The sequence below is a fragment of the Ranitomeya imitator genome, chromosome 5 (assembly GCF_032444005.1).
Source record: "Ranitomeya imitator isolate aRanImi1 chromosome 5, aRanImi1.pri, whole genome shotgun sequence".
Taxonomy (NCBI): domain Eukaryota; kingdom Metazoa; phylum Chordata; class Amphibia; order Anura; family Dendrobatidae; genus Ranitomeya; species Ranitomeya imitator.
Window position 1 is genome coordinate 391,599,180 of NC_091286.1, and position 14,916 is coordinate 391,614,095.

Below are 14,916 nucleotides of genomic sequence, written 5' to 3' on the forward strand. Positions count from 1 at the left end.
GTTACCAACAGGTCTAACGACAATAATAAACGTATCCCCTTTGTCAGCACTTTTCATCCATTTTCCAATATAGTACAATCTACCATTAGACGCCATTGGGGTTTATTGCAGAAAAGTTATCCGACTATCCCTGAGTTTAAGTTACCCTTTTTATCCTGTTTTCGCAGGGCAAAAAACTTACGGGACAAACTAGTGAAGGCGGATGTGGGTTCCAGGAGCACCATATCCAGACAAACTTTTTTACAGACACAAAAGCGGGGTACATTCCCCTGTCTTGGCTGCCTCCAATGTAATAACGTTCAAAAAGGTTCCAAAGTGTTCCATCCACACACGGGTCAGGGCATCCCGATTAGGGGCTATTATACATTCGACTCCTCATACGTAGTATACCTCATTAAATGCCCCTGCGGGCTTGCCTATGTTGGGGAAACCACCCAACCCATTAGGGACAGGGTCTCACAGCATAAATCCACTATTCGCTGCAATAAAAACCATCTGCCCCTTCCATATCACTTCCATCAAAAGAACCATAATATCACGCAACTTAGGTTCCAGGTTCTGGAACAAATTGAACCAAATAGGAGAGGTCTTAATAGGATTAAAATCCTCAAAAAAAGAGAGGCTTTCTGGATTTTTACCCTCCAGACCCTAGAGCCTAAAGGTCTTAATAGGGAATATGACGTATCGGCCCTTTTGTAAATTATTGTACATTGTTGTTGTATTTTGTATATTATGTATATACTAATTTGTTCTTTTCTTCTTTCCTCTAGAATCGCTAGATTGCACTACGTTCACTATACTGGGCACCGTTTATACCCTGCACGGTATGACATCACAATCTTCCCCTATTCTATTATGGGTCCTGTTTCCTTTCTTTTTTTCTTCTCTTCTCTTTCTTGTCTTCTATTTCTTTGCATAGCGCTATAGCTATGAGCTTCCTCCCCTAGTCATCTTCTTTACACTGCCTCATTCACACACTTATTGTATGGTCAGGCATTTTTGCCTGCGGTCACATGACCGCTCCCAGCGTCCTGTACACTTAGGGACTCTCTCTGCCCTCCCCTTCCCACTAGCGCTGTCTGTGCATGCACCTTCTGTGGGTGGTCACATGACCATGATTACGTCATGAGTCACCGGGACTTATACCCGGAAGTGCCGCCCCTCCTGCAGCGTTGCTCCTCTCTGCCCTGCTCCACTGAGCGCTTAGGATCCAGGTATGTCGGCGGTTACTGCGCCTCTCCCCTCCTTTATTTACTGTTCTCTGCCCCATTGTGTATTTCCTGACCTGGTCACATTCTCTCCTCACAGCGCCGCTACTCCCCTCAGGCTCTGTGCCTTTTCATGACGCGGCACTCTCCATTGTGATCCTCCAGGTACATACACTCATGCTGCTTATCTGGCTTTTCATTAGTATTCATTATGTGTGGTGTCCCTGTTAACCCTTTCCCCTCGGCTTTGGCTTTTTGCAGCATACTGCAGCTCTTGGATTTTCTGTTCTTGCTAACGCTCATCCAGGCTTTCTGGCTTCCTCATCCAGGTAGTATGTTGCTCCCACTTACTCCATTACTCTACCTCTCTTCTGTGTGTAGCTCCAGACGTTCATTTTCCGTTAGGCTTCATTTACATCATTCTCCTTTTCCACTTTTCCCTTTCAGGACCCATGTTACCTACGTTTTTTGTTCTCTCTTCCTCATTCATTTTCCTTTTTTTTTCCCTGTTTTCTGGGATGCCCAGTTACAGTTATGTGCACAGACTCACGTATCCCTTATTCTTCTAGGTCCTCACGTTAGACCATCCACTATGCTATTCCATATAGCTTCACTGGAGGCGTATTCTGTATCTCATGTCTGCGTTTCTAGTATCTGTAGAGTGCATTTCTGCTATGTATCCTTTTGTTTACTCTCCTCACTGAGCTAGACCCTCTCGGCCTGAGGTCGCACTATTACCAGCGTCCTTCCATCTCCAGCACTATTGTTACTTCCCTTATCCAGCATCTCAGCACGGACTATATCTCCACCTCGCACGGAGCACCTATTGTTCTGGATAGACTCATCTCTCTGGCACATGTCTCCCTGAACCAGATGGAGCATCACGTAGATTTTCGTTTTTTCACCATTAGATCTCTTTTTCGTTTTTTGCATTATATGACGTATATTTCCGCATCATGTGACACTGTATTCATTTATATGTTTCATAGTCAATGTCAAAGAAACGCTCTGACGAAGGTCCGGTGTGGACCGAAAACGTTCTGTCTGGATGCATCAATAAACTAAGAAGCTTTTCTTCTCAAATTGAGTGCCAAGTTTTATTCATCTGTTATCTACGGGGTGGACACCCTACTTGAGCACCGCCAATCCTCATATTTACTGAGTGCCGTGTTCTCTAATCGTGTAACTGTAATGAGCTGGTAACTTTAGGTCCAAACTTGATATCAGTGGACAGGGTCAAAAGATCAGACCAAGGTTATGAAAGATCAAGTAGAATCAGGGAAGCCAAGGCAAAGAGTAAATCCACTGTAAAAAAACAAACAAAAATACAAGAAGATTGACTACACTCGATGACTAATAAAGCTAGTAAGAAGTTCCTTTTAAGATCCTGGAAGTTACATACTTTATTTTTTTTATTTTTTTGCATGGAAAACTATGAACCATTGCAAATCATTTTATTACAGGACTTGATGAATACATTTCAGTGTTTTCCAAACCCTTGTTATACCTGCCTTCAGCTGCATTGACATCAGAATGTACTAATTTGGAGCACTGATGCTGGCTTTCAAAGGATCAGCACCCATCTCCTACTCTGAGTATTGTGCTAGGCCGGGGTCACACTACCATAGAATACAGACAAGTGCTATATGAGAAAACATTGCATATCACTTGGACTAGTGTTAATCTATGGGGCAGCTCACATCACCGTATTTTTTCTCAGGCAGTTTCGATGCGCGTGTAAAATCGCAGCATGCTGCAATTGTCACCAAGACTCAGCCAAGACTCGCCAATGCAAGTCTATAGGTGCGAGAAAAACTCGAACATCACACGGACCATCCATGTAGCATGCGACAAATACGCACACATTTTCCTCATTTCAGCCCATTGAGCCATTAAATTCAATGGGGTAAATCAGTGAGAAATGAAAAACCATATGCCTGTCATGCAGATGTCATACGGATGCATAGGTGCAAGAAAATCGCATCATCGCATTGCAAACACATTACACACGGATGACCATATGGAGAACACTCCTGCGACTCTCAGAAGGGAGACTCTGACCGATTTTTCATACCTCAGTTTGACCCCAGCCAAATCAGAACAATTTTCAGCAGCTTAACGGGGTTTCCTCACCAACAAAAGTTAATTTTAATTAGCAGATTTTGGAATAATAATAACTTCCACTATTGATGTGTGTAATTAAAATGTTTCTGTGCTGAGATAATCTTATAAATATGCCCCTGCTGTGTACTGTGTAATGGCTGTGTCAGGAACATGGTCTGATCATACCACATTTTATGAGCAGGATGGAAAGCAAAGGAGTATAAAGACATTAAAGTATGGGATCACAATTGATTCTTCCTTTGAGAATCATCTGTTGCTGCTGTAATGTCTGTATACTCCCCCCCCCCCCAGGAGCTGTGGTATGATCAGACCATGTCCCTCCACGGTCAGACACGGCCATTACACAGTACTTAGTGGGGCACAGATATAAGATTATCTTAGCACAGGAACATTTTAATTAAACACATCTAATTGTGGAATTTATAATTATTCCAAAATCTATTGATTAAGATTAACTTTTGTTTGTGGGAAAACCCCTTTAAGTGAAACATAGGAATTGAACAGACCCTTTCCGCCACATAAGTACTTTCTGAATTCAATGCAGCTATATGCAAGTAAAAAGACGGAAGAAAAGCAGGAAATGGAAGCCATTTACCTGCAATCTTTTTTACAGTAATTAAGACAAATCCACTAAGAAAATGATTTGCAAAGCTGCAGAATATTACATACTTGACATAATTATTGAAAACATTTTTTTTATGTTGCCTTTAGCCATCCATAAATGATAAACTTTAAAGTGGTCCACATTCACATTTAGTGACCTTCTTAAACATCACTGTATAGTAAAGAAGCTGCACACAATTGTACAGCCCCTGGAGTGGAGAACTAGCTGTCAGACACTGCTGGACTCCCCCTATAGAGGGGGAAGAGACTGTTTATTACCATCTCTGCCTTACCAATCATTTTATTCACAGCATATAAGAAATGCTGACAGAGGGGGCTTACTCCTTCATCGTCATTTCATCGCTTGTGGCAGTGAGGGAGCAGGAGATGCCGGGTCATAGGAGAACCAGTGAGCTCTGTTGTGTAGTCAGAATTTCTTCTGTAACTAGGGCTAGTACACCAGCCACCAGTTACAGAGAAAATCGGGTTAAAGAAAAGTAATTAAATTCTGTAATACCCTTTTATGACCATATGGATCACATGATCCGAAATAAATTAAAAGTAAATAAATAACTAACAAGTATGGAAACAAAGGTGTGGTCAACCTTTTTTGCTGTTACAAGCCCTGCCACCATCGAAAATAAAAACATGTCCAATATGAACAAATTTTTAGGGAAATGAGAACACAATTTAATTTCAGTAGTCCTTTATAGTTATAAAACAATTAAAAAAATTGAAAAGTGGGACTTTTCCCCACCGATATTGCCTGATATCGTCAAAAAATGGGAGAGTATAAAAATAACATGAAAATTGTGGCCCATATATTACAAAAAAAATAAAAAAATATTTCAATATCCAAACAAGAAGTAAATTTACAACTCTTTAAATGGAACCTAACAGCAGGAGTTACACGATTAACTAATTATCGAGCAGTACTCCTCATTAAACGGTGATTTCTAGCAACCACAATGTTAAGGAAAAGTATTAGCATTTTGGAATTATTTAGACTAGTTGGAATGGCGAGCATTTAGTCCAGAGGAGTCCAGACTAGGACTCTTCCCTGCTTCCTAAATCACACAATTAGTGGCACATTTTCAGAATTTTACTGTACATGCCTAAAGTATGTGCCACTACTTTCAGGCTCAGAGCTATAACATAGCAGCACAGCATGTCTGCTGCAAGATTTCAGAGGGAGGTGTTCAGTTGGTCAAGCTTCATGCCTGTATGAGCATGGCCTGGGACCGTAGTCATGGCCCACATAGGTGTCTGCTTAAGCGCTCCCCGGCCACCCGCATCACAGAGATAAAGTCCCACTGCCTTACTTGCTTGGTTCCCCAGGCATTCTCTGGGGCCCAGGAGAACTACTTCTTCTGACTTAGTGCACAAAGAGACAGAGTCCAACTTTATACAAAGAACTTTACTTGTTTTCATACCCAGCACATCCATGTCAGTGACAGCATAAATATAGAGGTTCACACAGTTCACTTCTTTGTCTTCCCTGTGCTCTTCCCTACTACCTTCAGTAGGTTCCCAGGTTGTGCTGTCTCATGTGGCATCGCAGTGTCTTCCCTGTTCAGCTTCACTACTTTCAGGGTTCCCTTGTCTGTTTCACCCCAGACATGAGGGCATCAGCCCATGCAGTATGCTGCCTCATGATGAAGCAGCCTGCATCCCTTTCCTTCTGCACTGTGTCCCTTTCCTGCTGCACTGCTTGTCCTTTCCTGCTGCACTGCTGCACTTCTGGCCTACTGGCCCCTGGATGACTGGGCTTCCCGCTCGGAACGTTACAGAGTCATCTGCCCTGTACTGGCTCTCTGACCCTTCTCACTAGAAACAGGAAAAAAACTTTACCTTATACACGGTTGACTCCTCCTAAATAACTATATTACTAATGTACCCCATCTAGTGTCATAACTGAGCTACTGCACTTTCCCTAACAACAATATACAAATATCAGCACTAGATACAGAATATTAAATACAACCATAAATACACTATTTAACGACATTACACAGCAGCAATATACATACAAGTAACCTGGATGTGTTTGAGGTACAGAACTCCTTTTATGACCCCCTTACACCTGCACAGTGGATTATAGGTCAGTGACACATAGGCCGACGATCAATGTGCATGCCCAAAGGCATGATGGCTGCCACTCATTTCTGATTTAGGAAGCAAGCAGGAGTCGAAGGAGCACTACTGCAGAGACTACAGCCGTGACTCTGGGCTTGAGACTGGCAGACTGGACTGCTCAGCACTAAGTTCTCACATTTCTCACTGGTCTAACTAATGTGGCACCTCAAGGTTAAAGCACCACCCCAGTGTTTTTTTTATTTCACTCACCTGCCACCACATTCATTGTTTTTCAGTGTTGGTCTCTTTGGTCTCGGGTGAAAAGTGACCTGCTGGCAGCTCCACTGTTTTCAATAAAAGTGTATGAGAGCAACATTCAGGCTTTCACAGACTTGCATTGAGAGCTTGTGATGTAGCTTCTGACTTCCGGACAGTCAGAAGCTATGGTCACAAGATAGCGTTGCAGTGATGAAAAAAAGGTGAAGACGCCAGAAGGTGAGTATATGACCAGGGTCAGGGCACACTTACATTTAAAGCACTTCACCAGAGCTAAAAAAAAACGCTAGTGTTGTGCTTTAAAACATTGATTTTACAACTATGCTAGTAAGTTTTTATTTAGCGTTAGATGAGGAAATTAATAGGGGTAAAGGGTCTAAAATGCATGAACAAAAAAATTATATTGTACCTGATCAGGAATGGGAGAAAATAGCTTGGCCTTGAACTGATTTAGTTACATGGTATGGCTATCACACTGGCAGAAGGAGACAGAAAAGGGTCTCTGTGCAACAAAATTAGTCCTTTAGCTAATTATTATGTACAATTCCACAGGTTGTGGAATTGGGCCCCCTTACTTCTTGGGTCCCTGTGCGGTTATGCAGGTTGCATCAATGATTTGTCCCCTTGGTTATCCTTACTTTAGCATCATCTTAAAATAGTGATCAAAGAAAATATTCTAAACAAGTAAATTTCTTCTTGTTCTCTCTGATGGAATGAATTCATGTCCATATTTTACAATAAAAAGGAGAAGTGTTAGGTCTCACAGTAATTTGAATGCTTGGCTCCATTCTGAACTAATATATGCAGCAAACGAGAGTGAAATTAGCTGACAAATCTTTTTTCATAAAAATAATAATTCAAAGAAAAATATGGTTTAAATACTGAATTTATTAAATTTTATCTCAGCAATTATGTATGATTTTATCATATCGCAAAGGCGAACAGCACAAATATAAACACAATAATGTGTTTCACTTCGCTGCCTGATAAATCTTTTCTATTGTTTTGTTACTTAAAGCAAAACGCACTCAGCGATACACATTAAAGTTCTTCTTTTGTTAACAAAGACTAATTTTCCAAAGAGAGGACAATTTGCAAAAGTAATTTAAGTTTCTCTGTGATTTTGGTTTAGTCATCAAATAACTGAATAAGAACAATTTTAAAGCTCTGGAAACAGGATTACACATCTTTATAATTTATAATTCAGTCTCTTTTGTACAACCTTATTAATGTTCTCACAGCTTTTGTATCCTCTTTAATAGTATGTTCTCACAAAATAGGAACATTTGGGGTGAAATTCATGAAACAGGACTAACACACTTGCACTTTGATGTCACACAAGCCAGTCATTGCCCATACACAGCAGGGGACACAGAATGTCTTGAGACTCATCAATATTTTACGTGACATTTGGGCCTTACCAGAGACAATATCAAACATTTCCAACAGTAGAAACCCTATAAACTGTATCACTGTGCAGTTATCTATTCATTGTATTTGTAAAGAATAACTCTTACATGGCATTTATTTGGTTATTGGCTCTGAAGGAAATGACCAGCTTTTCTAGGAATACATTCATCTTTAATAACCCTTGGTGCATTTATCCATTTAGGCTTAATGATTCCTCTAGGAATTAGTTTTATGTCCTGGTATTGATTAGGCTTGAATATTTATATATTAATGGATAAAATACTGTGCAATTAGGTCAAGGAACACAATACATTTATACTTATTGATTTATTTAAAAAGTTTAAGAGTGAATGATTGGTTGACTGTCAGTCATCATTTAGAAGAAAGGTATTGCAGTCTGAAATCAATTGACATTCACTTGCATAAGTTACAATCTGTTAGTATTGCATCAACTTAAGCATACTATCTCATATGAAACAATGTCTTTAAACTGCTTCGTTAAGAAGAATCTATCACTAGAGAGACCTCATTAAATTAGGCAATTGGTATAATGTTCTACATTGTATAGACAAGAAAGAAGACACAATGAAAAACTACATGCATGAGCCAAGTGGGATCATGCTAGTTGCAGTACAAGGAAGGTGCCAGTCAAGTAAACTAGTGACTACTTTTTATATCTTGTTATAAAGTAAGATAATACCTGGACGATAAAGAAACAAGACAGCAGAAGGATTGATGCCTTAAAAAGATGGTGCAGGGAAGTATGTTATCAATACCATGAAAGGCAAGAAGAACAAATAAATCAATTTTGGAACAAATCAAGCCAAACATGTCTCTTGACGCAAAAACCATCAAGCTATGACTTGCCTACTTTAGACACATTATACAAAGAGATCAATCACTGGAAAAATACATCATGGTTTGTAGAAAAGAAGGAAGAAGAAGAAAAGGAAGACCAGCAACTCGATGGCTTGATACTATCAAGATAACGGTGGAGAAGATCGTGCTAGACCTATCTAGGCATGCACAATATCAATCTTCCTACAGATCATTCATCAAGTCGCCATGGCTTGATATTAAGCCAAAGTCTGTCAAGAAAATTAAATAAGAGCATTAGCACCCAATAACCTTATTAGGGTATCATATAACAAATGAAGTTAATGGTATGTATGATCAAAAGATTTATTTAACTTATTCTTATTAAAAACATGTTAAAAAATAACTGGTGATTTTTTTACATTTTCAAGAACACTGTTTTCAAAATACTTGAGCTGAACTGTTGCTTGGTTTGACTAAAATCTGTTCTTTCACCATCTGATCTTGGAGTGTTCCCCCTATTTTTGGATTTGTATACACAAGGTTTTGGTGATAACCTTTGGGGATTTGCAACCATTTTGATTTGAAAAATGTAGCTCTTATGTTTATATTGGTATCTTTTAAATTATCAAGAAATCTTGTTCAATTTTTGTACTAATCAGTGAATCTCACAATAGGCTAATACTTCCTATTCTGATAAGATCTCTTTTCTGTAGATATCTTCATAAAATAACTACAGGCAGGATTACAATGAAATGACTGGACTAAGGATATGACAGGATTACACAATTCCGAACATATAATGATTGCAGCTCATCCTCTCTATCTCTCTGCACAGCAATTTCTGTTCGGGGCACAGAACATGCTCCAAAAATGACCAAAGAAGTCAATGAGTCATCTCTTGATATCAATATCTTTTGGTTCATGGGGCCGCTGTAATGCAAATATTTCAATTGCTATGACTAGAAACTCAGGTAAGACAACTGACCCATAATTATTTTTACAATCTAATATATAAAGCTGAATTTGTGTGTGTATATGTGTATGTGTGTATGTCCGAGATTGGCATCTGCACCGTCACAGCTACAGCCACAAAATTTTGCAGTCACGCATCTGGACCCCGAGAACGTCATAGGCTATGTTGTGAGGCAAAATTTTAAGCCTGCACATTCCAATTCACCAAAGAATTTTGCCTCGATCTACATAATGGGGAAAAAGTGAAAGGAAAAGTGTTGGAGGCAAATTGACAGCTACCAGATGTGAACAAGGGGAACTTAAAGAGTGAGAGCGATGGCGCCAAATAGTATATACCGTACACTTGCTAAGGTGGGGCCCCGACATGGGATACTCACCACACACGGGGATATGAACACACACACAAAATGCACCACACACTACCACGTGCTTGAACACGTATACCACCCTCAGCACACATTTCACCACGCTTACACCAACCTCGCCACATAAAAGTCGAAACACAAAAGTCGCCACTCAAAACTCGCCACGCGTAAAACTCGCCACATGTGCAAAACTCACCTCATGGAAAACTCGCCACACGCAAAACTTGCATACGCAGAAAAATTGCCACATGCACAAAAGTTGCAACAAATGCAAAAGTTGCCTCACACAAAACTTGCACATACTCAAAACGCACCAAACATAAAACTCGCCATGCGCAAAACTCACCATGCACAAAACTTGCTGCACACAACTTACTAAACTAACCTGTCACATGCAATTCGACACACAAAAAGTTGCTACACGCATGTCGCCACACAAAACTCATCTCACAAAAGTCGCTGCATGCTTGTCGCCACATGCAACTCAACACACACAACTTGACACATGAAACTCACAAGTCTGGTATTATCCTTCAAAAATAAAAATCTGAGTAATAAGCAGACAAACTACAATATCAACAAATGTACCATATAGAAAATACGGCAGCTGTCAGTCACATGACCTGTCTATTATGTGTATGTGTGAGCTAATATATACTGCCAGGGGGGAGGGCTTCCTGTTGGCTGGGGATTTATCAGGCTGCCAATTTAGCTTACAAATACTGAGGTAAAAATACTGACCAAATAACGTGTGAACGCGGTCTAATACAGGAGGAGATGACATACAGATATATACTATATACAGGAGGAGATGACACACAGGTATATACTATATACAGGAGGAGATGACACACAGGTATATAATATATACAAGAGGAGATGACACACTGGTATATACTATATACAGGGGAGGTGACATACAGGTACATACTATATACAGGGGAGATGACACACGGATATACTATATACAGGAGAAGATGATACACAGATATATACTATATACAAGAGGAGATGACACACTGGTATATACTATATACAGGGGAGGTGACATACAGGTACATACTATATACAGGGGAGATGACACACAGGTATATACTATATACAGGGGAGATGACACACAGGTATATACTGTATACAGGGGAGATGACACACAGGTATATACTATATACAGGAGGAGATGACATACAGGTATATACTATATACAAGAGGAGATGACACACACATATAAACTATATACAGGGGAGATGGCACACAGGTATATACTATATACAGGAGGAGATGACACACAGGTATATACTATATACAGGAGGAGATGACATACAGGTACATACTATATACAGGAGGAGATGACACACAGATATATACTATATACAGGAGGAGATGACACATAGGTATATACTATATACAGGAGGAGGTGACACACAGGTATATACTATATACAGGGGAGATGACACACGGATATACTATATACAGGAGAAGACACAAAAGAGAATAGTAAAACCAAAAACACTCAGTTTGAAAAAATGTTGCAGTAATCCGCAAGTGCTAGTAAAAGATGTAAAAAACAGGGTATTTGGTTGATACGTTTTTTGCAAAAAATGTATACTAAGCTGCTCTACCAATCTTCACGGTATACCCTTATCAGAGCAGTCCTAACTAATGTATGCAATCCCTATCTGATGTATTAAAAACCTGATCATCTGTATATAACCTGTGTGAACAGGGTTCAGAGAGGAAAAATCCATGTGTACATACAGGGTAGAACAGCTTTTGTGCAGATAGCCCAAGAGGAGTGGTGGAACTCCCCAGTCTTGTAGACACAAGAGAACAATTATGGAAACAGGAACACATGGGCTACTTGCACAGTGAACAAGTCTGTATGATCATGTTCACACACCAACAAGAAACCTGAAGACACAAAAGAGAATAGTAAAACCAAAAACACTCAGTTTGAAAAAATGTTGCAGTAATCCGCAAGTGCTAGTAAAAGATGTAAAAAACAGGGTATTTGGTTGATACGTTTTTTGCAAAAAATGTATACTAAGCTGCTCTACCAATCTTCACGGTATACCCTTATCAGAGCAGTCCTAACTAATGTATGCAATCCCTATCTGATGTATTAAAAACCTGATCATCTGTATATAACCTGTGTGAACAGGGTTCAGAGAGGAAAAATCCATGTGTACATACAGGGTAGAACAGCTTTTGTGCAGATAGCCCAAGAGGAGTGGTGGAACTCCCCAGTCTTGTAGACACAAGAGAACAATTATGGAAACAGGAACACATGGGCTACTTGCACAGTGAACAAGTCTGTATGATCATGTTCACACACCACCAAGAAACCTGAAGACACAAAAGAGAATAGTAAAACCAAAAACACTCAGTTTGAAAAAATGTTGCAGTAATCCGCAAGTGCTAGTAAAAGATGTAAAAAACAGGGTATTTGGTTGATACGTTTTTTGCAAAAAATGTATACTAAGCTGCTCTACCAATCTTCATGGTATACCCTTATCAGAGCAGTCCTAACTAATGTATGCAATCCCTATCTGATGTATTAAAAACCTGATCATCTGTATATAACCTGTGTGAACAGGGTTCAGAGAGGAAAAATCCATGTGTACATACAGGGTAGAACAGCTTTTGTGCAGATAGCCCAAGAGGAGTGTGTGAACATGATCATACAGACTTGTTCACTGTGCAAGTAGCCCATGTGTTCCTGTTTCTATATACAGGAGAAGATGATACACAGATATATACTATATGCAGGAGCAGATGACACACAGGTATATACTATTTATAAGAGGAGATGACACACAGGTATATACTATATACAGGCGGAGATGACATACAGGTACATACTATATACAGGAGGAGATGACACACAGGTATATACTATATACAGGAGGAGATGACTTACAGGTATATACTATATACAGGAGGATATGACACACGTGTTTACTATATACAGGAGGTGATGACATACAGATATATACTATATAAAAGAGGAAATGACACATAGGTATATAGAGGAGGAGATGACATACTGCAGGTATATACTATATACATGGGAGATGACATACAGGTATATACTATATACAGGAGATGACATACAGGTATATACTATATAAAGGAGGAGATGACATACAGGTATATAGTATATACAGAAGAGATGCCATACAGGTATATACTATATACAGGAGATGACACATAGGTATATACAATATGCAGGAGGAGATGACATACAGCAGGTATATACTATTTACAGGGGAGATGACATACAGGTATATACTATATACAGGAGATGACATACAGATGTATACTATATATAAGGGAGGTGACAAACATGTATATACTGAGGGGAAAATGAGAGGTGTGAGGTGAAAATGAGGGGTGTGAGGTGAAAATGAAAAGGTGTGAGTGCAAAATGAGAGGAGTGAGGGAAAACAGTGGAGTGATCGGAAAATGACAGATGTGAGGTTGAAATGACAAGTGTTAGGGGGGAATGAGAGGAGTGAGGGGGAAAATGAGAGGTGTAAGGGAGAAAATGAGAGATGTGAGGGGGAAAATGAGAGGCGTGATGGGAAAATAAGAGAAGTGAGGTGCTATTACTAACCACAGATATTTACTATGCCCAGGCAACGCCGAGCTCTTCAGCTAGTATACAATATATTTATTCTGACTGTGGATTTTGTCACTCTACTCTCTATACAATATAAAAACCCAAAAGTATTTTTCAAAATCTTCAATAATTAGCAGGGCAGGGCGCAGGGCCGCGCTTAGTAACCCGATGTTTACCCTGGTTACCAGCGTAAACATTAAAGGGAACCTGTCACCTGAATTTGGCGGGACCAGTTTTGGGTCATATGGGCGGAGTTTTCAGGTGTTTGATTCACCCTTTCCTTACCCGCTGGCTGCATGCTGGCTGCAATATTGGATTGAAGTTCATTCTCTGTCCTCCATAGTACACGCCTGCACAAGGCAAGATTGCTTTGCACAGGCGTGTACTATGGAGGACAGAGAATGAACTTCAATCCAATATTGCAGCCAGCATGCAGCCAGCGGGTAAGCAAAGGGTGAATCAAACACCTGAAAACTCCGCCCATATGACCCAAAACCAGTCCCGCCAAATTCAGGTGACAGAGTCCCTTTAAAATAACAAACACTACATACTTACCTTCAGCTGTCTGTCCCCGGCGCTGTGCTTCTCTGCACTCCTCCTGCATCCTGTGTCAGCGCCAGCCAGCCAGAAAGCACAGCGGTGACGTCACCGCTCTGCTTTCCGGCTGACTGGCGCTGACAGTGCAGAGGAAAGCAGAGCGCCGGAGGACAGCTGAAGGTAAGTATGTAGTGTTTGTTTTTTTAACGTTTACGCTGGTAACCAGGGTAAACATCGGGTTACTAAGCGCGGCCCTGCGCTTAGTAACCCGATGTTTACCCTGGTTACCGGGGACCTCGGGATCGTTGGTCACTGGAGAGCTGTCTGTGTGACAGCTCTCCAGCGACCAAACAGCGACGCTGCAGCGATCGACATCGTTGTCGGTATCACTGCAGCGTCGCTTAGTGTGACGGTACCTTAAGTCATGTGGCATCTGGCACCAAGATAGTACTAGTAGCAGCACTAGGAATTTAAAAGCCAAATCAACAACTTAAATTATTTTTCTTTTCCCTGACTCATGATTCTAATGGAGATTACCACACCATTAGGTTGTAATGTTGACATCAAGAGGTGTACTTAGTCTGCAATAATGTTTAGGTTTGAAGAATGTGTATCATTCACTTAAATGACAAAACCCAAAGTTTCCCAGTAGAACATTGCCTCTACTAGCTTACTTTCTTCCCACAATGTATCCCGATGTATTTCTCTTTCCCAAGTAAGTAAAACATGTGTGCTGGCCATCCATATGATATGAAAAAAGGTGGTTCATAAAACTGGGCTTCTTTCTTACATTGTAGTATGGTCTATTTATAAAGTAACACTTGTAGGTGCTTTTAGTTATAGACAAGGGATCAAATGGATATTTTGACCAATGTAGAGCTATGCATCTCATACTCAGAAAGCTATG

At 40.2% G+C, this 14,916-nt stretch overlaps 1 long non-coding RNA gene across 1 annotated transcript; it reads left to right on the forward strand.

Annotated features, from left to right (window-relative positions):
- Window positions 1-1,122: 1,122 nt before the first annotated feature.
- On the forward strand, window positions 1,123-2,242 carry LOC138680761 (uncharacterized). The gene is made up of 5 exons (XR_011321761.1): window positions 1,123-1,214; window positions 1,309-1,373; window positions 1,470-1,537; window positions 1,778-1,884; window positions 2,000-2,242. It is a non-coding gene; the product is annotated as an uncharacterized lncRNA (long non-coding RNA).
- Window positions 2,243-14,916: the final 12,674 nt, after the last annotated feature.